Source organism: Pan paniscus, chromosome 13, assembly GCF_029289425.2.
Source record: "Pan paniscus chromosome 13, NHGRI_mPanPan1-v2.0_pri, whole genome shotgun sequence".
Taxonomy (NCBI): domain Eukaryota; kingdom Metazoa; phylum Chordata; class Mammalia; order Primates; family Hominidae; genus Pan; species Pan paniscus.
In genome coordinates, this window is record NC_073262.2 from 102,224,533 (window position 1) to 102,249,535 (window position 25,003).

A 25,003-nucleotide genomic window follows, 5' to 3' on the forward strand; every position below is an offset into this window, starting at 1 on the left:
TTTCTTAGAGTTTACCTAAAAATACAGTGTGGGGGGAGGGGCAGGAAGAGGGGCAGGAAGACAAAACCGAAAACTAAAATGTTAAGGATTTTGACTCGGATGGCAAAAATCATGTCATTTATAACATTTCAGTCAACGGTCTTACTGCATGCCACATCTTCGTAGAAATCCTATTATCAAAGCCACCAGACACTATATTTGCTTCCTAATTATAGACCCTGAGCTAACAGTTGCTTTTTCTTCCCTATAATAACAACAGCACTTTGTATTTATCTAGCGCCTTTCTTCCAACAAGCTCAAAATGCTTTGCAGACATTAACTCATGAATCCCGGCTTCTGGTGAATGGGATCGGTGGTGCCTCTTAGTCTCTATGTTTTGTAGTTGGAGAAAACAAGCAACCGAGCAAGCAGCCAAAGACACAGAGAGGAACATGTTGAGGAGTTCAGCTCTAGGGCCTTGGAGTTGATAACAAAATGCTTCCTCTATGTTTGCTTCTACTTAGCCTCCTCTGGACTTAAACAAAGGAGAATTCTTGGGTCTGATGAAGGTTCCATTTTGGACATTTTTCTCTCTACCTTTGCTTCCTCATCAGGATTTGCAAACATCTTTGCACAGTTGTTTAACTACTAATTCTAATCCTGAGCTTAGCCATAAGGATTTTAATCACATCCATGATCCTTTCCCCACAAGCACCCCCTTGTGGGTGCTTAGGGCGCCAAAACAATGAAACAAAAGACAGGCCTTCACCAAGGAGGTTAGGGGTTGCCTTTTAGACAAATTTAGTTGGTGGCTTGGGATTTTTATACCTTACACTGTTATTGAAAGTTTCCAAATGGATTTTCTCGGTGGTCTCCTTTAAAATTAAACTAAAAATAAAATATAGGACTGTAAAATCTTGGCGTTAGAAAAATCTTGGAGGCCGTCTAGAATTCCTTCTCCGATACTGCTGACATACCATCATTCAGCTGTTGCCTGAACATTTCCAGTTTTCAAGAAATTCAAACAATAGCCCATGTATTTGTTTAATAACTCTCATTGATAGAAATGTCTTCATTATATAAAACTGAAGTCATCTGCCTTTCTAATGCCATTTCATTCATGCTAGTTCTGCCCTCAGAAGAACTCAGCTAATATCAAACACTTCCACAGTCACTTTGCAAAAATTTAAGGAAACTAATATTCCCTTTAAGTTTTCTCTTCTCTAAGGTAAATACTCTCAGTTTTTAATGGTTCTTCACATGAATATTTTCCAGAACCTCCCTCCTCCTACATGCCATTCTCTGATTGAGCTTCAGCTGTCAGTGTCCCTGAAACCTAGTTTTGTTCTGGCCAGCACAAATGATTGTGGAACCATATTCTCCATTATCTCGTCCTTTGTTTAGAAATGTAACTTAGGGTTTCATAAAATTTTGCTAGCCAGAACACACTTCTGGCCACTATTCAGTTGTAATACAACAAAACCCCTGGGTATTTTTCATCTTAACTGAGTGTAAGGTAGGTGCTATGCTTTGATTACTTCCAACCAAAACTCATGTTGAAACTTAATCCCCGATGTGGCAATATTGAGAGGTGGGACCTTTAAGTGATTGGATCATGAGGGCTCTGTGCTCATGAATGGATTAATCCATTCATTGGTTGATGGATTATTGGGTTAATGGATTAATGGTTTATCATGGAAGTAGGGTTGCTGGCTTTCTAAGAAAGGAAGAGACCTGAGCAAGCATCTTAGCACACTCGGCCCCCTTGCCATGTGATACACCTCAGGACTCTGTACAGAGTCCCTACTAGCAAGAAGGTTTTCACCAGATGGGCCCCCTCAACCTTGGATTTCCCAGCCTCCAGAACTGTAAGAAATACATTTTGTTTCTTATAAATTACTCAGTTTCAGCTGTTCCATTACAAGCAATTAAAAAAACAGACTAAGACAGCAGGCCTCCTTCATTTTATTCTTGCAGAGTTAAGTTTTGAATCATTGGTCCCCATTAAAATAGTTTCATTCGTTTCAGATATAGCATATTGAAATCTTTCTAAATTTGTATTTTGTATTAATTTTATTTTGCCATGATACCCTCTGCATATTTGAATCCTGAATAATTTGAAAAGCCTTTTTCCATGTTTTCAGTTGTTCACTAATTTACAAAAGATCCACTATGTATCTGGTGTTTTTCTAGGAAAGAGGAATACAAAAATGAATAAGATCTTTGTCTTCAAAGCATTCGCCATCTAGAGAGACACAGAGATGAGGAGCCCAAGAGATGAAACTGGAGAGGTAGGTAGGATCAGCTGGTTTGATTGCCGTTACTTACCCCATTAAGGAGATTAAACTAGGGGACTTTCAAGCAAGTGGAATAACCTGATCAGCTGTTTATGTTAGCAGAACATCTCCAGCAGCAGCTGGGATGATGAAGCATCTTCTCTTGGCAAAGAAGAACACCAAAATGAGAGAGGCCAGTTAGGAGGCTACTGCAATATTTCAGGTAAGAGTTAATAAGGACTGAAGTACAGCAAGGATAATAGGAGTGAAGAGGAGACAGAATTCAGAATTTTTCAGAGGTGGAATAAGTAAGACTATATGACCAATTAAATATAAAGAGCGAATAAGTATGAGCTGAGAGGAGTGAAAAAAAACAAACAAAAATTATATAAAGAGTAAGGAAGAGAACAGGGTACTCTGGGGATTTCATCTTCGATAAATGGTGTTAGTCATAGAGGGTAGAAAACTTGAGAGAAAAGAAATTACTCTAAGGAAGGACATCTGGAATTGAAAGCTATTAGTTTGCAATTTTCTCGAATATTTCTCAGTAGACAGAATCCTAAGAAAATGGAAGGTTGAATTATTCCAAAGGGGGAATATTTCTAGATTGAGAGCAACAGAAAAACTGAGGCGTATGCTGGAGTGTGTGTGAATGCCACCCCAGTCACTAGATGCAGCTGAGGAGGCTGGTATATTGTGGGAGCAATGAAGGGCTGAAGCATTGGAAATAGGAAAGCAGGTTTGGTGGGAATTCAGGAATGGAAAAGGCCAGAGCATAGGAGATTGTGCTAGCCACCTAGATCAATGAAGAAAATGTTGAATTGAAGCTCCCAACAGCACATTCTCCAGAACATCTTTTCCAGGTTAACCTCGATTTATTAATTGACACCAGTTCTGATTACACTTCACAATCATCAAGGTAACATTTCCTCATCTTGTCCACAAGATAACCAATCATGTGAGCCTTTATCAAACACCTTACTCATAACTACTCATTATGTCAAGAATATTCTACTCAATAACCTGATTTATTTTTTTTTAATTTTACTTAATCTTATTTTATTTGAAGTTCCAGGGTACATGGGCAGGATGTGCAGGTTTGTTACATAGGTAAACATGTCCAATGGTGGTTTGCTGCACCTATCAACCCATCACCTAGGTATTAAGCCCCACATGGATTAGCTATTTATCCTGATGCTCTCCCTCCCCCAACCCCCACCCCCAGTAACCCAATTTAAAAGTGAAAGGTTCTTTGTGATCCTATGTTAGTACCTAGTAATTACTGCATTTTCTTTTCTTTTCTTTTCTTTCTTTCTTCTTCTTCTTTTTTTTTTTTTTTTTTTTTTTTTTTTTTTTTTTTTTGAGGCAAAGTCTCACTCTGTTACCCAGGCTGCTGGAGTGCAGTGGTGTGATTTCGGATCACTGCTGCCCCCACCTTTTGGATTCAAGCAATTCTCCTGCCTCAGCCTCCCAAGCAGCTGGGACTACAGGTACACCACCACGACCAGCTGATTTTTTTGTTTGTTTAGTAGAGATTTCACCATGTTGGCCAGGCTGGTCTTGAATTCCTCAAGTGATCTGCCTGCCTCGGGCCTCTCAAAGTGCTGGGATTACAGGCATGAACCATTGTGCCTGGCCTCACTGCACTTTTTTCTAGTATTTGTCTCTTTGATTATCCATTCTTGAAACTAGGAAGCAATTAACAATCAAATTTATCATTCTACATTTTTCCCTTTTCCGAAAATCAGGAAAACATTTTTCCAGCTCCATTACCCAAGCAATTTCCCCATTCTTTATAGTTTCTCAAAAATCTACAAGTGTTTATGAGATCACATCATGAAATGTTACTTAAAGTTCCGGGTTATGCCTTGCCTTAGACCAGAGATGTGAATATATTGAAATTAGTACATTCTGCTCTGTCCTCTCTATTTTCTTAACCAAGGTTGCTCTACTCTTTCTTTTTGGAAGAGATTATTTTCCTTGCTAGACTAGATAGATTCAACACAGGAGTTGAGAACTTAAGCTTCCTATATGTCACTTTCTATGCCATAAAACTTCCTAGCTTTTTGTTGTTTCTTTTCCTTTTGGAAACATAGCTGGAATAGTGTTTGTTTGTTTGCAAGCTTCACTTCCTTAAGGATTTTAGCTTTTTCTAGATCGATTATTTGAATTCACGCTATTCTATAGTATATATCCTTGAGAAGTGTCTTAGGACAGGTTTCTCAGAATCGAATCCTGAGACAAGGGTGTGTATGCAAGAGATTTATTAAGGAAGTGAACCCAGGAAAATCCTGTAAGGGAATGAAGAAAGTAAGACAGCAAAAAGAAAGAAACGAAGCAAGGATGGGATCCAAGCAAAAGTCAACCTCAGCCCAGCCCTGTAGGAAAACTCTAGAGTTAAATTATGCCTCAGGTTTTTTCCTAGTTGAAGCCAGAAACCTGGGCTTTCATACTCTGCACCAGTGGATCATTGGCTGGGGGAACAGGGCAGGGAAAGGGGTGGAAGATGTGTCTGTGAGAGCTTAAACTGCCCGGTCCCTCTGGCTCTCGGGGGGTGTGTGTGTGTGTGTGTGTGCGCGTGCGTGCGTATATGTGTGTGTGTGTGAGCAGCTGCAGTAGTCCAACTGCAGTCTTCTGAAGGTTTTTGCAGGTATTGGCTGGTAGACGCAAAGGCATATACAGAAACTGAAAAAGGAATCTGGGGGATTTGTTTCAATAGTATGTTGAATACTGACAGTGTTCATATACTGTTGATATATGACAATATATCAAATATGGCATATATTCTATTTTTATATTTTTAAAATACTTTTATTTTAAATCTGAGCCCATCAAAGACTTACTTGTGCAATCAGGTTTGTTTCCAAAATGCCTCCCTTTTTTTTTTTTTTTTTTTCTTTTTTTTGAGACGGAGTCTCGCTCTGTCGCCCAGGCGGGAGTGCAGTGGCGCAATCTGGGCTCACTGTAAGCTCCGCCTCCCGGGTTCACGCCATTCTCCTGCCTCAGCCTCCCACCTAGCTGGGACTACAGGCGCCCGCCATCACGCCCGGCTAATTTTTTTGTATTTTTAGTAGAGACGGGGTTTCACCGTGTTAGCCAGGATGGTCTCGATCTCCTGACCTCGTGATCTGCCGCCTCGGCCTCCCAGACTGCTGGGATTACAGGCGTGAGCCACCGCGCCCGGCAATGCCTCTCTTTTTTAATGACAGGATCATTTGTGTCTGTATTGTGAGAATTCCATTTTTACAACTCACTGTTTTTCCTGAATTGTCTCCTCCTGTTCAGCCTTACCCTCACCCCCACTCCACCCAAGTACATTCTTGAGTCCTCTCCTCTCCATCAGTACCCACCCACCACATGTACACATCCACATTTACTTAAAAAGTCACCCATTTCTGTCCTTTTGACCTCCAAAACATGCCTCAATTCCATGCACTTCTTTCCAGTTTTTACTGCCTAGCATGAGTCATCATCACCTCTTGCTTCAGAACTCTTCTCCAGACATTCACATTTGTACCCTGTAATCCATTTTCTACACAGTAGCTGGAATAATCTTCTCAAAGCACCAGGCAGGCCATATCATCCATGCTGAAACATTCCATGGCTCTTAGAATGAAATTCCACTCCTTCCCATGGCTTACAAATCTGCTGCCTGCAACTCTGGTCTCATCTTCAGCCCCTTTTACCCTTGTTAACTGCACTTCTGCTGCATATTCCTGTATTTCTGTTTCTCTTCCTGACCTCAGTGACTTCCTCCATGATGTTTCTTTGTCTGGAATGTTCTCCCTTCCACCCTACTTGGTTACCTCCTATTGATCCTGCAGATCCCAAGGTCTTTCCCTGACCTAGGTAACGGTGGTTGTGATGCCCTGTGCCACCTCAGGACTCTGCAGAGAATCCCCAACAGCAAGAGGGCCCTCACCCCCATCCTGTTATTTCCTCTTATCATATGCCAGTACAATGGAAAGAGAAGCTACAACAAGGCTACTATTTTCCTAGATAGCATTTTTCACAGTTTGTAATTAAATACTTATTTATGTTGTAATTTCTTGTATCTGTCTCCCCCATTAGACTGTAAGATTCATAAGGGAAAGGAATAAATCTATTTCATTTGTTGGTGTATAGCCAATAATAGTTGTTGAATTATAAGTTTCTTCCTTTTTTTTTAGAGACAGAATCTTGCTCTGTCATCCAGGCTGGAATGCATTGGTGCACTAATGGAACACTGCAGCCTTGACCTCCCAGGCCAAGTGATCCTCCTACCTCAGCCTTCTCAGTAACTGTGACCACAGGCGTATGCCACCATGGCCAGCTAATTTTTAAACGTTTTTCTAAAGATGGGGTCTCACTATGTTGCCAGGCTTGTCTTCAACTCCTGGGCTCAAGTGATTCTCCCATCTCAGCCTCCCGAAGTGTTAGGATTATTGCATGAGCCACCGTGCTCAGCCAAATAATGTTTCTATTTTAAAATTTGTCTCAAAATTTGTCCTCCTATGTCTAGGACACAAATCTGAGTTGCAAAGCAGTAGCTTTCATCTATAAAATGTCCATCACAAACTGAAGACAAGCTATGATAAGGCTGCAGTCAGGCTCTCATAAAGAGCTGAATCAGGCTTTCTCCTCACTTTGGGAGGTTCCTGTCGCTAAAAAGTTCTTCAGACTTAAAATCCTCCCGAAAGAGCCCTTGCACAGAATGAGTTGGCAAACATTTACTATAAAGGCTCAGAAGGTAAATATTGTACACTTTGTGGGCCATGTAATCTCTGTCAAAACTACTCAATTCTACTGTACTAACATAAAAACAATTACAGACATAATGGTTGTAACTGTGTTCCAATAAAACTTTATTTATAAAAACATTCAGTGGCCATAATTTGCCAACCCCTGACATGGAGGCATAGTGCCTTAGTCTGTTTTCTTTTGCTACAACTGAATACCTGAGACTGGGTAATTTATAAAGAAAAGAAATATATTTTTTACAGTTCTGGAGGCTAGGAAGTCCAAAGATGAGGGGCTGCATCTGGTGAGGACCTTCTTGCTGGTGAGGACTCTATGCAGAGTGCTGTGGTAGTGTGGGGCATCATAAGACAAGGGAGCACACTGAGAGCCAACCTGGCTTTTATAACAGGTCCACTCTCATGATCACTAACCCTCTCTTATGATAAACCATTAATCTATTCTTAAGGACAGAGCTCTCATGATCCAATCACCTCCCAAAAGTCCCACCTCTCAACACTGCTGCATTGAGGCCTAAGCTTCCAACACATATACTTTTGGGGAACACATTCAAACCATAGAAGTTAGTGAAAACAAGGGACTCACACTCATGGTAAGCAAACTTTGGCTGCCTGTAAAACACTCCTGACAGTGATCAAGGTAAGGAAGACAACTGCTTTGTTCACAAATGTCAAGTTGAAGTAAGCTGTGGAGTACAGCAATTAGAACTCCACCAGCCCAGGGATTTCTGCCTGTTTTTTCCCTTGATATATCTGTTCCAAACACAAGAACAGTGCCTGATCCCTACTAGCCACTTGATAAATATTTGTGGAAGGAGCACTGTTGCTTTAAGGTAGAGAAATCTTTATGCTGTCAACAAGATCATCTCTATCTATCATACATTCCGCAAGGAAGGGCCTTGTTCCTGGTGGGTGCTTTCTGGTGGATGTTAACATGCTACACAAAAATATTCATACTTCAAGATCACTCCCAAGACCTGCTGTCTGTTTTCTGACTTTCCAATCTTTCTCCTTCCAACACCCTGACCAACCAGCCATTTTCTTCTACTCATAAATCCATATGTATATTGTTTTCATTTCAGGCCACTTCTGTTTCCACATTAAGTAGATGATTCAGCTATAAGTATGATCTGCAAGAGAGGCACCATTGTGACATGAACCATGACAAAGGGGTCTATACTACCTACTTGTGCCCCATCCCAGATGTGCCACTTCCATTTTTACAATGGATTGCTGCAGGGCTCACTTAATTAATATGATTTGATGATTCTGAAAGAATCCAGCTCCTTGATAGGTGGTTCTGGCTGCATGCTCACTTATACTGTGGGCAGACTTTTTATGCCTAATATTACACTGGTAGCCGTTTTGTGAAAAGTATATAGTTCTCCACTACAGACAGTGTGGCTCTGGTCAGCTGCCGATGTTGCGATTCCCCTTTTGGAGCCTGTCACAACCTCTACACAATATCTTTTCCCACCACACTTACCTCTAATACCAATGGTCTAGTAGATCATATGTTTCAAGAAGCAGGGCTGCTTGTACTGTCATATGAGCCTTCTGCAAAGCCATTTCTTTTTCATAGCTAGAAGACTTCCCTATCACTCAGTAAATGAGTTAGAGCAATATTCTCAAATGCAAAAGATGCTTCCTTCAAAATTCAAAGAACCCTACCAGGCATTATGGTCCTTTTTTAATAATCAGAGATACAAAACAAAATAATTTGTCCTTTGTTTTGAGTGGGGATGTTGTCAAAAATCCCAGATCATGGGACCCCTAAAAACTTTATAGGCTCCTAAATCTTCGTTGGATTTATCACCCACCCTCTGGAGTGCATGTTACCAATGCCTCCAGCACACTTGCCTCTACTTGCTTATCTGGTTCAATTAATAGGATGTCATCAATAGTGAACCAAGATGATGTTCTGTAGAATGTATAGATGTTCCAGTCCTATAGGGTAATGGAACCTAAGAGATTGAACATAGCTCTGGCACAAGATCATAAATGTATATTGTTGCTTTCTCATGTGAACTCGAATTGTTTCTAGTCTTTCTTTCTAAGAGGAATGGGAAAGATTACATTCACCAAGGCCGGGCGCAGTGGCTCACACCTGTAATCCCAGCACTTTGGAAGGCCAAGGTGGGTGGATCACCTGAGGTCAGAAGTTCGAGACGACCCTGACCAACATGGAGAAACCCCTGCCTCTACTAAAAATACAAAATTAACCGGACACTGTGGCTCATGCCTGTAATCCCAGCTACTCAGGAGGCTGAGGCAGGAGAATCGCTTGAACCCCGGAGGTGGAGGTTGCAGTGAGCTGAAATTGTGACATTGCACTCCAGCCTGGGCAACAAGAGAAAAACTCCATCTCAAAAAAAAAAAAAAGATTACATTCACCAGGTCAGTGAATGGATGCTGTGTACTTGAGCATGCACCATGCTAATCTGCTATAGCAAACAAACCATAATTAGTATGGTAGCAATAAATAGGGTTACTGTATGGTTCAGTTTGCGTAGTCTATTATCATTCTTTAGGATTGACTTTATTTTTTTGTAGAAGACACGTTGGTGAACTAAATAAGGATAAATTAGGAATTAATCGTTACTTCTTCTGAGTCTTTTAACTGTAGGTGTAACATTTATTCTCTATCTTTGACCCTTGGATGCATTATTGGTTTTCGTCTACCATCTTGGATGAGAAAGGATGGGAACAATTAAGGGCTGTTTCAGAGAATTTCACTTGCCTTATCCACTATGATGGCTCCTATCTTATTGGCCAAGGAATCAATGTTGAGTTCTGCCAACTCCCAAGTCTGTCCAATCCAAGTATACATTCAGGTACTGGCAAAATGACCACTGGGGGCATTCATGGACTCAGGGAACACACCATAGCCAAACCTGAGCCAGGACTTCATTTATTATGTAGCTCCCACTGTTCCTATTCTAAGAAGTCATGATGACAAATATCAACAAATATTAATTTTAATTCAAATTCTGTGTCCAATAGTCCTTGAAATATTTAGGTATTCACTGTCCTCCTGTGATGAGTTACTGGATTAAATGGCCATAGATAGTTTTGACAAAGCACAAGCAAATTATTACCAAATAATCTCACCATGATATCGGAGTCTTCCTGTTTATGGCCCAGGCTCCCCTTCATTCAAAAAGTTCTGAATCTGAAAATTGGCTCAGATTCAGAAACTGGGCACCTATTCTGCTCTAAGCCCTAATCAACCCTTAATTGCTGCTGACTATATAAATTGAACAATACTGTTGTTGACTGTCCAACTTATTCTAGAGATCTAGGCATCTTTATCGCTCTCTCTGCAGGTCAGGCACAATTCTTCTTGATGTGCTTTGAACTTGTACTCATTATGGCAGTCCCATCAACCTGGATGCTGACTGTTAAGTACCACTACTTGGCCTTCATTATTTTGAGATCCCATCATCTCCACATCTGCTAGGGGACTGAGTTCTGTAACAGCATCTCCTACATTTGTCCTGGTCTACAGAGGAAAGTTATCACTGAGTCTTTAAGGATGCTGAAGCTGTCTTCAGTATAGTCCTTATTACTTTAGTAAAGAGTGTTTTTTAATCCAACTTGTGGAACACAGTTGGCTGGTGCGTTTTTGGCTTCATAAAGTATATTTATCCCAGGATATCCTCTTTGAGCTTTTCTTTGAGCCTTTGATTCCATTTTTCACCATTTGCATGGCAGTTCTGCCCTTTCTTTTTCACTTACTATGGACCAACAATATATTGGCACTGCCTCCTGTGTATTTGCCCAAGATCACCCATATGATGGGAAGGTGCTCACATATTGATAAATTATCCTTTAGTCAGCTCTATATTCCAGTAAACCTTGATCCAGAGCCATCAAAAAGTCCAATATGTATTCTGTTGGTTCCTGGTTTCCTAGGTCATACAACTCTTTCGGTACCTAGTCCCTTTCCACCCTTCACAGGCCCAGCATATCCTCCATCAGGTTATGTTATGGTGTGTCCCTAATAACTGGTGAGCAGCCAAGAGTGGAATTGGGAGTAAATTCTAAAGGAGGGGCAAAGGGGAGAGAATGTGTTGTCCTGCAAAGCAGAGGACTTTGTGTTGTCTTCAAACAAGGGGGAGTGCTATCCTTTAATAGGGAAAAGTGGGTTACTTTTGCATATGCCAAGGGTCTAAGAGGACCTGGGATTTCAAGGTTCTTTAGTGCACTGACCCAGATATCCCCATCCAGGTCCTAGAGTCCCACTTCTTCCTAACTAGGACTCTGCTGGGGGGATTGACAATTTAAATTTCTCTCTGGTGCTCAGCTACTCTTATAATTAAGTCCTAGGCCTGATCCTCAACTATTTCTGCTCTGTGGCTGCAGGAGATGATTGTCCTTTCATGTGCTTCTGGGGAGGCTTCTGAATTTCACACTCTCCCTTACACTGGTCATGAATTACCCTCACCTTTTCATTGTCTATTTCCAATGCATTGATCACACTCAACAAGAGCAATCTAATTCCCTTGTCTTTATAATTACTCCTTTCTGAATTTCTCAAACATCTGAGATGTTGCACCTGCCAGTGCTTTCCTTTCCCTTCTACTTCATCCCAGTTCTCTGTCAGATAAAGTTTTAACAATTGCCCGGCTACAAAATGCTAGAGACTGTTCATATTCCATCTATTTACCAAGGATGAGAACCTCATTGCCAGCCAACTAGCAGATGACCTACTTCCAAAAATTAGAGACTTCACTAAGGATACTTGTAGGAACAATATGTATGGGGGAGGTTGTATAAGGAACAAGATTAAGCAGTGGGAAAGGTTGAACTGCAACAGAGTCTTCAGTCCATCCTCTGGGGAATCTCTGGAGCTGGGACAGCCCTGCACAGGTGTTTTGAATTGAGGTGAGGGGGGCCTCATCTTTGTCGCCTCCTTCTTGACAAAGACCTCATTGGATATGGGCTGCCCTTGTGGCAGGGACATACACTAGTGTGAGGCAGCACCTTTCGGGCTCAGGGCAATTCCTGGGGAAGAACTCACTGTCAGCCATCAACAGGCAAGAATCCTGGCAGCTGGGAGAACAGGAACCTCAGTCCTGAAGGTGAAGGTGGAGAGAGAAATCTGGGGTGTATCTCACCACTGCATTTACCAATGCTGTTCTAAAAATTTAATCAGAACATGAATGTGGAAGGACTTCAGTTTATTTTCAACACTTTATAAATCCAAGGGTTTGTTTTGTTTTTTTGAGACAGAGTCTCCCTCTGTTACCCAGGCTGGAGTGCAGTGACACACTCACGACTCAGTGAAGCTCAACTGCCTGGGCTTAAGTGATCCTCCCACCTCAGTCTCCTGAGTAGCTGGGTCTACAGCTGCGTACTACCATGCCTGGCTAATTTTTGCATTTTTTTGCAAGATATTCTCATAACCTCACAATTTTGACTTGGGTTGGCCCAGGCACAGAATCAGCTGCCATAGTCAGTAAGAGAAGATGTCTTAGTGAGGTCAGACTCTCCCATGTGTTAACTAAGTTACCGACTTTTTAACTGCCCATTATATTCTAAGATTCCAGATTCTGGGTTGGTTTTAGACAATCCCTAATGGAGCATCATTTTGAAAATGAAGGGTCCACAATTGATTCCATTTTTTTGTCCAAGATTTTCGTTGGTGAACAGTTTGGAACATCTGAAGGGTTAAATGTAGTATCATTACAAAGTTGAAACAGAACCATAAGTTTAATATTATTTTAAGGCTCAAGTGATTTAACATGACATCAAGCTTGAGTTAACATTCTACATGGTTGTGGAGATATTAGGGTTTAAACAGATGTCAGCAATTTTTTTTATAAAACGGAAATTGAGTTATACAGATGGTGAAGACTAAGGAGTTCAAAGTGGCTGTGCGTAGTATAAAAATGTACACTAAATTAAAAAGTAATCATCTTTATATTTCAAGTTTGAAGATTCTGTTTTTAGTGATGAGGATAATTTTCAAGCCAATCAAACAGAAATCTATTTACCTTTTACTTCCATATTATACATTTTTTCTGCTACATTTTCTAATTATGTAAGGTATTTATGCAGTAATATAGGACTTCACTCTCTCTCAACTCTCACCCTTGTTATACCTACCTTTTCTATTGGCATAATATTGTTCAATCTGCTTCATCATAGTTTCCATAGCAACAGGCCATGATGTCATAAAAATCATCGCCTTATAGATTTTTATTATTTTCTATATACAGTTGGGCCTCTTTTAGAAGGTTGTAATTTTTATGCATTTAATAGAAATGTGGCCAGGCACGGTGGCTCATGCCTGTAATCCCAACACTTTGGGAGGCTGAGGTGGGCGGATTGCCTGAGCTCAGGAGTTCGAGACCAGCCTGGGCAACACGGTGAAACCCTGTGTCTACTAAAATACAAAAAATTACCCAGGCATGGTGGCATGCACCTGTAGTCCCAGCCACTCGGAAGGCTGAGGCAGGAGAATTGCTTAAACCCGGGAAGCAAAGGTTGCCGTGAGCCAAGATCACGCCACTGCACCCCAACATGGGTGACAGAGCGAGACTCCAACTCAAAAAAAAAAATGTTCTTGCCAATTAAGAAAAAGGTTTTAAGGTTGTGAGGAAATAGGTATGTGAGTTTCACTCATCATCACCAGTTCTTTTAGTTATGTCACTTGGACTCAAAAGTACATTTTCCATAAAAAATGAAACAAAATCCATATTTTTAAATGGAGAAATGTAAAAAGATGTGATCTACAAAATTATTACTTCTTGTTTTCTGCCAAACAGCCAGATTTGTTTTTCAAATGTATAATTAATTCTAATTAATCTTGTGTTCTTGAAACACTAACTGCTGGAGAAGTTTGAGAAAATACACCAGTATGCCTGTCTATACCATTCTGTAGACTAAAAGCGCTGTTCAGAAGAGATATATCTGCCACAGGAATCTCATGTGAACAGAGAGGAGAGTTGTGAGACTGGAAAGGATGAGGAATCTTCTCTGATGCATTGTGGATGGCCTGTGGGCATAGGGCCTCTCCTTTTAGGTTTATGTTGGTTTCTAGCCTTAGTGCCTAAGACCTCAGAGAAAAAGGTATTCTTTCTTTTCTTTCTTTCTTTTCTTTGAGACAGAATTTTGCTCTTGTTGCCCAGGCTGGAGTCCAATGGCACGACCTCAGCTCACTGTAACCTCTGCCTCCCAGGTTCAAGGGATTCTCCTGCCTCAGCCTCTGGAGTAGCTGGGATTACAGGTGCACACCACTATGCCTGGCTAATTTTTTGTATTTTTAGTAGAGACGGTGTTTCCCCATGTTGGCCAGGCTGGTCTTGAACTCCTGACCTCAGGTGATCCACTTGCTTCAGCCTGCCAAAGTGCTGGGATTACAGGCATGAGCCACCGCACCCAGCCAGGAAAAGAATATTCTAATGACAAGCCACAGATGCTCCTGGAGAATACCTATCTATTTCTAGCAAGAGGAATTTGGGGTCTCAGAGATCTTTGCATAAAGACTGTCACTGACTTCCCAATCATCTCACTTTCAGATGCCATAATTTTCATTTACAGCTAACTGCCCAGTGCTATACTTAGCATCCGCTTTCAAGTAGAGTCAAGAAGGACTTTAAGAGTTGTGAAGGAGTTGAGGTCATCTTTGGTGAGTTCTTCTTTTGGCATCTCCCAAAGGGACCACAACCCCATCTCACTCCACCAATCTCTGCCCCCACTTAGTACCACCTCATTCTCTTTGGAGAAAATTGTTAGTTGCTTACCACCAGGTATCTTCCCTTAACCATGAAAAACAGGTGACCTTGTTTCCCTTCTTCCATCTTCTTTTGAAAATCGCCAAAATGAACCCTATCCTTTAAAAAAAAATGAGAGCTAGACTAACTGTTCTACTTTGCTTTCATCACCTCAACAACCACACTAAGTCATCTTTTGTTTAGCTCTGTCTAGTATCTCTATTCCTTAGGATGACCCTATAAGTTGAGTTTTAGTACAACTTTCTGATGAAAATCGAGGCTCAGAAAGATTAAGTAACTTGCTTAATGTGTCAAAGCTAATAAATGACAACTCTCAGATTAGACGAGATTCTGTATGTCCTCCAGCACTGCCCTCTTCCCACTATAACACGTTGTCTCCTGAAATGAAAAGGGGATTCTTCTCCATTAAAGACATGGCTGTCATGAAAGTCTGTGACTAGGTGGCAAGTGTTGATTTCAGCCTCAGTCCCTGCAGAACCCTAATAGTGGCAACATCAAGCTAGGTAGAAAGGGAGAAGACAGTGTTATAAACAAGTGAAGTCAGATATCTCTGAGTAGCTGTGCAGAGAGTAGAATTTCTCAAATAATATTGCTGCTGCCAGTGCCTCCAAAACCTAGGGCTGTGACTGACTTTTAACCCAATAAGTGGGTTTACTCAAGAACAGACTAGGATTCTCCTGGATGTCCAGGACATGCCTCTGGATGGTGGTCAGTCACTTCATCCTGAACAGTAGAATTAGATCCCAGAACCTCTGAATATTCTGGCTCCTGATCCTAATAACAACAGGACTGACAAAGGTAGTGAATGAATCCTAATGCCTCATCACTAAGATCTCTAGATTTCCCACACAGACAACATTAGGTCAGAATAAACTATTAAAATCTCTTATCTTTTTCAAGCCTTTTGTTGCTGGGATCAGTGGTGCCTGAACATTGAGAGTTTCTGGAAACTCATTCCATTCGGCTTGCTAAGCAGCAGGTATCTGTTTTATATATGAGTATCTTACTGCCATTTTAGCCTTTATATTAAACCTATTTTGAAAGCATAGCCTGAAGCCATTCCTGCCATTGGCTTTCTTCTCTTTGCTCTTTCTTTGAGTTATGAACTGAGCACATCAATAGCACTCTGAAAGCTTTGATGCTTCTTTGGCAATGACTTCAGTCCTGTTGCATTTACCACAGAACTGTAGTTACTGTCTTATGTGGAGAAGCATATTTGTGGTTGATAAAATGCTAGTTCAATAGTGGGGGCAGGGAGTGAATTGATTATATTGAGCATTTTTATAACTGTCACTTTTCTAAAAGACAAAAGAGAGTAATTTTGGTTTCTTTCTCTATTCCACATATACACTGATTTTTAATTACAATCAAACATTATTAAAGGAAATCCAAGTGAAACCAGGGGGAAAATTATAACTATGGTTTAGTACATAGGATTTCATTTGATCCAGGGTGGGAGGAGGCTGGCAGGCACTTTCAAGCTTTTAGATTTGTGCAATATTTGATTATGTATACAATTACTCTAAAGGTATTTTACTCAGTATAATTACATGGAGAATAATACATGGTATGTAAGTTAGTGCAATCCTCTTCTGTAGTCTGATTTCTGAGAAATGAGAATCCTACTTTCCTCTGCCTATAAGCAGTGGGCTTAATTCTCCCATATCCTCCTTTTCTATCCTAAAGACAGTTGAACAACTTTGCCCTTGTAAATCACCGTCTTTATTTTCATTTTATTTTATTTTATTTTTTTGAGACGGAGTCTCACTCTGTCACCCAGGCTGGAGTGCAGTGGCACGATCTCGGCTCACTGCAACCTCCGTCTCCCGGGTTCAAGCGATTCTCCTGCCTCAGCCTCCTGAGTAGCTGGGACTACAGGTGAGCGCCACCATGCCCGGCTAATTTTTTGTATTTTTAGTAGAGACGGGGTTTCACCATATTGGCCAGGCTGGTCTCGAACTCTTGACCTCATGATCTGCCCACCCCAGCCTCCCAAAGTGCTGGGATTACAGGCATGAGCCACCGCGCCCGGCCAACTCGCTGTCCTTCTACCAAGAGAGACAATGTGATGATAGCGTTTATGTGCAGGGACTCAATGATATATAAAATATGTTTCAAATCAAGGCGTACTCACTTCATACCCTTACTAGTCTGTGTGGCTAGGTATTTAATCTATCTCAGTTTCCTCAACTGTAAAATCATTATACACAGTATCTGCCTCATAAGATTGTCAGGAGGATCAAATGCAAAACTGAATACCAGTTGATTGGCATATAGTAAATAATAAATGTTAGCTGTCATTATTACCATGGTCATAAAAGTCTTTAGTGGAATCATGGTAACAGGCCAAATGTGTTTTAGGAGGCTCACTTGCCACAAGATAAGCCATTTGATGGATGTTAGAAAAATTCCTAGAGATGTTGGTTGCCCCTGGAAACAGCTTCTGCTTCTTCTGAATAACCCATGTGGTTCTAGACTGCAAGCCCTGGTGGGACAAATTGAGATCCTTAGCCATAGATGGCCATGTTCCCTTGATTAGCTACACAAATGAATCCAAAACTAGACTCAAGCTATAATTTTTACTTTATTACCTTTCTTTTGCAATTAGTTCTCCTTCTGAGGACTCCTCAACTATGGTGACAATGACAGCTGCTTTCAAGAAATATTTTTCAAAAATGGAATAATTTTAAGAAGCAGGGCGTGGTTGGAGAAGAAGAGGATTTGTAGTCTCTTGAGAGCTATGCTTTTGTTTCTCTATTTATGGTCTTAAAATTTGTTTCTCAATGTGTGGTTTTCTGAATCACTTAGAGGAAAAGTGTTTGTTACAAATGCAGATGCCAGAACCCCACCCCAGACTTCCAGGATCAGAATCTCTGGGGATGGCGATGGGCAGTCTCTGTCCTAACCAGATATCTAGATGATCCTCATGCACATCCAACTGTGAGAACCTCTGACACAGAATACAGTTGAATATATCAACATCACCTCTGATGTTATTTCAATTTCAAGCACTTCTGACTTTGTTTTGAGAAGGAAACAGATTATTAATACTTATACTTCTGTATTCCTTCCTTAATGAGCTAAGGGCCTTTCATTTTTATGCTTCTATAAAATGGGAGTTATGAAAGTTACCAAACTCTTTTTGATGGAAGAAAGAATAAATGTTTACTAAATGTTTGGGGCTCTCTGCTGAGAGGTAGCATGAATGTGCCAAGCACTATCATGGGAAAATATGTAGGTGGAGTTGACATAGGTATGCCACAAATCCCCATTTGCCATAATTTAAGAAAATAGGTACCAAAGTGGTGCCAGTGAATCTTATAGCTAAGCTACTGTTTTGGCTCTATAAAGGGAGGGCATGCTAAACCCACAGGGGGCTATAAAATATCAGCTGAGCATTGATGGAGCTTGGAGTCAAATAGAAACCTGTTCTCCTGTGAAAACATGCACATCTGTGGAATTGCATTGCTATAATCAGGGCACAACCAAATTCACAGATGTGCCCAATTTTCTGTTTCCTCTATATTTTACCAGTTTCACGGCACAGTGACAAATGAGGAAAGTACTAAGCTGATTTTGCATAGCATCTCATGGAAGTTGCTCACAAATCTCACTGGTGGGAATGAACCTCACAATTGTTAATAGTTAAGTGCTACATCTGTCTAATCCATCTCTGGGATACACTAAGCTCTCTGTTACTTTGCATACAGCAAATTGAAGAAATCCCATTATTCTAAGTCAAGTTTCAAAAAAAATATTTCCTTTAAAAAATCCTCCTCTCCCCAATGATTTTCTTTCTTCTATTTTCACATTTTCAAGTTCATGTGATTGATAATTATAAAATGGAACAAAAAAATCTGACTGAGGAAATCCGAAATGGTGAAATAAACTCCTGAGTCTTGTCTCTGTGTGTTTCTTACCATTTCCTAGCTCCTAAAACCCAGGAGGCTCTTAAAACTCCTCTACCAACATCTCCCCTCCATGAAAAAAGGAGGGTAAGAGTTTCATAATTTGGAAAAGAGAAAAAATACTGTATAGTATACCATACTACACCATAACGGACAATTGTGGGTTTGGGTTTTTGTTTTGTTTATTTTTTTGAGACAAGGTCTCACTCTGTCAACTAGACTAGAGTGCAACAGCCAGATTATAACTCATTGCAGCCTTGACCTCCTGGGCTTAGGCAATCCTCCCACCTCAACTTCCTGAGTAGCTGGGACTACAGGTGTGTGCCACCATGCTTGACTAATATTTTAATTTTTGTAGAGACAGGTCTCTCAATGTTGCCCAAGCTGGCCTCAAACTCCTGGCCTCAAACAATCCTCCCACTTGGCCTCCCAAATGCTGGGATTATAGGTGTGAGCCACTGCACCCAGCCAAATTGTGAGTTTTTTTTACCATGAGCACACACACACACATACACACACACACATACGTTTATTTATTTACTTCTTTGGTAACAAGACTCCAGTTTCCTTTTTAGGAAATCACCTGACCCCATAAAGAACAGTCTTGAGAGGTCTGCCATTAAGATGTCCCTGTTCCCCCAGCCAGTGAATGAGTGCCTGAGCCAAGGTAGACCAGACAGACTGCATTCCTGAGACTGAGTCTTGAGCACAGCATAGCAAGGACAGGTGGGTGCTTACTCTGTCTAGAGGCAGTGACTTGCCGATACTATTACTTCCTACTACCCAGAATCTGACTGCCCTGAGTCCTGAACTTTTCCCAATATGATTATTTGGTCTTACTTTTGTTTCTTTATCTCTTCCATGTCTTTCCCATTAATTTCTCTTTTCTTAACCTAGCCAAAGTTCTTCACTATTGTTTACAATCAGAGGTGTCAATCAAAATCTTTACCAATTGGCTCACCTGTGGGAGAAGGCATTCACCAGTTGGAACATGACCCTCTCCCAGGAGAATGGATGCTGGCCAGGGTGCTTGCCAGTAGGCTATTTGCAAACAAAGAGCTTTTACTGAAGATATTAGATCCCACTGTTCTGCTCATTTTAAGAATAATGATATTTTCACCTACACTAAGCTGTATCTATAACCATATGCTACAAATAAAAAATGATGATGTCAATGAAAGACAGTGAAAGAGATTTCTATCCAACCAAGTTAGGGTAAAAGGACTAGTAAGATAAAGGAAATAATATTGAATAACATGAGTGAAAAAGCTGCATAATGAGGAGGTTTGCATTAAAAATAGTTCTCAGATCCATAGAATCCTAGAGATTCTTTTGTAATGCCAAAAAACACAAGATCCATGACTTGAGAAAGATTGTCCTATGATGAAAAAAAGCACTAAGAATACAGGATTGGAGGAAGGTTTCCTCTATGGAGTTCAATAGTATTGATAAATTCCTCACTGACTTTTATACATGCCCCAAGAAATTAGAATGAAGTCACAACATCCCCACTGAAGTAATGGGATCCTGTGAAGGATCAACATCTCGTTTACTATAGAAGAAGGGAAAACTATATCACATTAAGTTATGATGCTGAAAGCTAACAACAGGCCTGGGTAGAAGTGTAGGTATTAAAAGAATGTGATCAAGGCCCAGTGTGGTGGCCCATGCCTGTAATCCCAGCACTTTGGGAGGCCGAGGTGGTTGGATTGCTTGAGGCCAAGAGTTCAAGACCAGCCTGGCCAACATGGCGAAATCTCGTCTCTACTAAAAATACAAAAATTATCCAGGCATGGTGGCATGCGCCTGTAGTCCCAGCTACTCAGGAGGCTGAGGCAGGAGAATCGCTTGAACCCAGGAGGTGGCAGAGGTTGCAGTGAGCTGAGATCACACCACTGCACTCCAGCCTGGGCAATACAGCAAGACTCTGTGAAGAAGGAAGAAAGGAAGGAAGGAAGGAGAGAGAGAGAGAGAGAGAAGAAAGAAAGAAAGAAAGAAAGAAAAAGAAAGAAAGAAAGAAAGAGAAAGGGAAAGAAAAGGACAGGAGAGAAGAGAAGAGGGAGAGAAAGAGGGAGGGAGGAGGAAGAGAGGAAGGAAGGAAGGAAAGAAGGAAGGAAGGAAGGAAGGAAAAAAAATGTGATTGAGCCTGTGCTTTTGTCTTCAGCCTCTCTCACTACACCTGAGCTTGGCACCCTATAATTCAATCATATAAAACTATATAATAGTTAAAATTCCTCCAATGCACCATGCTGATCTATGCTGTGCACATTTTCCATAACTGGAATGCCCTTCTTCCACAGCCTTCTAGTTTATGTGGCATCTCCGTGCACACTAGAAAAACACACACCTTATTCAAGACCCTTCATTTTCCTCTGTTGGAGAAATGTTGAACTATACTAATTTTGTTAACTTTAAAAACTCTTGTTTAAAATATACTGATTAATGATGTCTACAATATAAACAATTCCCCTTAGGGATGCTGCACACGCATCCTTGGAGGGTCTGGATAACAAAATGGCTTACAAAGCTCATCTGAGAAGCCTTCCCTGGGTGTGTTCCCACTCTGTCTGGAATGCCGGTTCCATTGTAACACCTATTATATGGTTTGTATATGTTCATGTATATGTCTGCTGACCCCATAAGAAAGGGGAGACACTTTGAGAGGAGGGACTGCTTCTTGTTAACCTCTGTAGCTCCAGCGACTAGCAAAGTGTTGGCAAATTGTTGACATTCTGTGAATTATTGTTGAAGAAATGAATCAAGAAATATTCATACACAGCACCCAATGTAGGGCCTTGCATATAAATAGCATTTATTGAACTAAACTCCCAGAAACAAAAAATAATGGTACTGGGACCACTATTTATTTACACCATCCCGTTGGTTATTGTTGGTGTGTGTGTGTGTGTTATTAGTGATAAAATACTAAATTCGAAGTGAAGACATTTCCAGTTTTTAATACTGTGTCTTGCTAGTACCTAACAGAGTAGATGATCAATAAACATTTGCTAAATGAATAAATGTGTGTACAGAATGAGTCAACGAGTGAATCAGAGCAAGGAGAGTGTCATCATCATTCTTCTTTATAGACCAGAAATACTGAGACTTCTTTTCTTAATGTATTGTGGAGCTTAGAGTAGTTGCTAAGTCTATCAGCATCATGATAAATGTTTGAGGAAACATCTTTTTCCTTAATATAAAAGAAAAATATATCTCCTATTGAAGATGTTAGAAGTAGTGATATAGGGAAAGATAAGGGCCTATAATATTAGGTGCAGAATAAAATATTGCCCGTGAAGTTAAAGGATTTTTTTCTCAAATTTTTTGAGTAAGATAATGTTTCAGAGCAGACAGCTAATAATCTATTACATTGATTAAATGTTTCATTTGGCTTTTTGTATTGTGACATCGCAAAAACACTAACTAGCAAAGGTAACTCAGAATTTTTGCTGCACTCCACTTTTGTCACAAAAAATTCAGGCCATAGAAATAGTCTTAAGCAGAAATTTGGTTTTAAAGAAGAAAATCAATGTCCAGAAACTATTTCTGGATCATTCCAAATGGATGCACCTTCAGAGCCCATTCGTGATAATCATCATCATGAAAGATCTCATTTTTTTCCACATATGCTATTCACTAGGGCTAGAGAGTAAGCTAAAACAAGAAGGACTAAAGGAAACATGCTTTCTGGTTAACTATGAGACACCCCAAATTCCTTTCTAGAAGACCCAGAAATTCCAATTTCTCAAGGTTTTGCTGGCTTACATTGGTGCAGGATCAGCAGACTCTCTAATAGTATATTTATTGGTAATGTCAGGGAGGCTTCTTAGTGACAATAAATTTTCAAAGTATTTGCCTTAGGTCTGATGGGAAAGACCATGTCTTCTTCCATATATAGTGCACACAAAATGGGCAATGAATGAATGGCCATGCTCGCTGGAGCCAGTGGACTTTGCCAAGCTCTTTTACACATTGGGCATAAAATGCATAACATCTGGGGCCTATGAGATTTCTGAGGACCTAAAAAACAGTTTAAAAGCTGAAATTACAAAAAAAGAGCATTTATTCTGAATGCAAAAAGGGCAAAACTAAAATTAATAAATGTTTAATTAAATATCTCCAAAATGTAATTCCATGCCAAATTCATTGGGTGTTAAATTTAGAATTCATGAAATTTTCATTATATTTGAAAGCAATTTGTAGGCTAGATTTCATCATTTTGTAAGTGATCAAGAAATCATAGTCAATTATAAGTTATGTGTTATTCATAGCCAAATAGTTTCAAATACACAATTATAAGCATCAATTTTTAAAATTTATAAAAATTATAAGTAATACGAGATGTGGGTGCATTTTTATATATTTGATATCTTGAGCACTGGAGGAGAGATTGCCTGGAGAAGATTGCCTGGGACCTGCAAAGGTGGTTCATCCACAGTGAAGAACCCAGAACCTAGACACATCTTCCTTTTTTCTTGTTCTTCTCTTGCAGGGTCAGCCCAAGAAGCAGGAAGCAGCAGTGCAGGGAGAAAAGAGTACTGGATTTAGAGTCAGACACCCAGGTTCAAGTTCTAGGTCAGCCACTTCTTTTGTTATATGATCTCTGGGGCTGAGTCTCACCACAGTTAACAGGCTGTGTCTGCAAAAAGGGTATCAAGGTGATAAAATGAGGCAGTATATTAAATTTACTAAATACCCATTTGTAGGGCAAAACAGGCTACTATCAGCAATTTCAGATGAAATTTCATTTTCATCATAATTTATGAATGCATTTTGCAAAGCATAAATAACTATAGGGATTAAGATTCAAAGGGAATTAGAAAGCAAAGAAAAGGGATAGAGAGAGGAGATTCTGGTAAGTGCCCAAGTTTGGTGTGAATAGCAGTGTGAGGGTTAAGGAAGCACAACCCAGCAGCTTCTAAGTTTCTTATAGCCAGAGGCAACTCTTTGATCCCTGGTCTGGCATCCTCTGTGTCAACAATTATGTCCCCTCTTCAACATTCCTGAAAACTGTTGTTACTTAGAGGTCTGTGTAGAACCTTTATGTATTCCAAAAGCAGAAAAATATATTACTTAGAACTCTTGTTTCCCCCACTCCCATTCTCCTTCCTTCAAAGCAAATGGAGAAAATGGGGTTCGTATGGTGGGGGGGCAGTAACGTGGTCTCCTGGAAATTTCCAGTTTTATAAGCTTGCGTTTACTTTGTGGACTAACAGATTCAGGATTTCCAATAGCCTATAAAATTATTTTCTCTTCCATCTTTGTTTAAAATGCCACAATTAGGCAGATGATGACTATATGTATTCTATATTTATTTTGCCTAGACATACTTTCTTCTTCTTCTTTATTTAAGTTTGCAGTTCGTAGAAGCAGTCTTCCCAGCTTGATTTTATTCACAGAAGAAAAAAGGCACCCCTGGGAAGTGCCTGACAAAAGCTTGAAGAGAGAAGAGGCTCTGCTGTGGTTTGAATGCGTCCCCCAAAGTTCATGTGTTGGAAACTTGATCCCCGATGCAGCAGTACTGGGAGGTGGGACCTTTGAGAGGTGTTTAAGTCATGAGGACCCTGCCCTCATGAATGGATTAATGCTGTTATTGCAGGAGTGGGTTTGTTATCTCGGGAATGGATTTGTTATAAAAAGAAAAGTTCAGCCCCCTTTTATCTCTCACCCATAGGATGCCCTTTGCCATGTTATGATCCTGCAGGAAGACCCTCACCAGATATGGCCCCTTGATCTTGGACTTCCCAGCCTCCAGAATTGTGAGAAATAAATTTCTGTTTTTAATAAAGTTCCTAGTTTGTTGCATTCTGTTATAGCTGCACAAAGCAGACTGAGACAGGCTCCTTTACTCATGGTGAAGAAGGTAAGTCCCTTATGACTTTATCAAATAAAAATAATGACTACAGGTAAAGGGCTAGAAATTTTTAGACAAAAGGCCAGTGAGTATCACAGGGAGCTTTCCAGTTGGCTGTTTTGGCAGAATGGCAAGACTTTCCTTCCTCATTCTCAAAGCTTCCTGACATTTACAGCTTTGGAAGGTGGTGAGTGAGAAAATTTTCCAAGGGACTCTAGACATTCTCAGAATCCCCTGGTTCCACACTTGCTAGATTATGGAAGAGAGAAGAGACACCTAAAAGGAAAAAAAAAAAGGAAGGAGAAAGGGGAATCAGCTCTTTAGTCCCCTAAGACCCACTTGGCTGTGGCTCCTGGCTGCCAAGGGTTGCCTGTGAGTGGTTCTCCAGGCATGAACTGTGACCACCCTGCTATAGATTAATCCTTTCCTCCTACAAAGTTGGTCTTCAGTATACTTAATGAGGGAGAAATGGGATGTCTTTTTTTCCTTCCAGAATCACTCTAGTATG

General features: G+C 40.4%; 1 long non-coding RNA gene across 3 annotated transcripts; it reads left to right on the forward strand.

The window, feature by feature from the left end:
- The first annotated feature begins 2,103 nt into the window (after window positions 1-2,103).
- On the forward strand, window positions 2,104-25,003 carry LOC117979436 (uncharacterized). Of its 3 annotated transcripts, XR_010109572.1 has the most exons (5): window positions 2,104-2,270; window positions 2,379-2,478; window positions 23,134-23,216; window positions 23,995-24,169; window positions 24,316-25,003. It is a non-coding gene; the product is annotated as an uncharacterized LOC117979436 (long non-coding RNA). The 3 variants fall into 3 exon arrangements; XR_004670268.3 differs by having other exon boundaries at window positions 2,104-2,478; XR_008624657.2 differs by lacking the exon at window positions 2,379-2,478.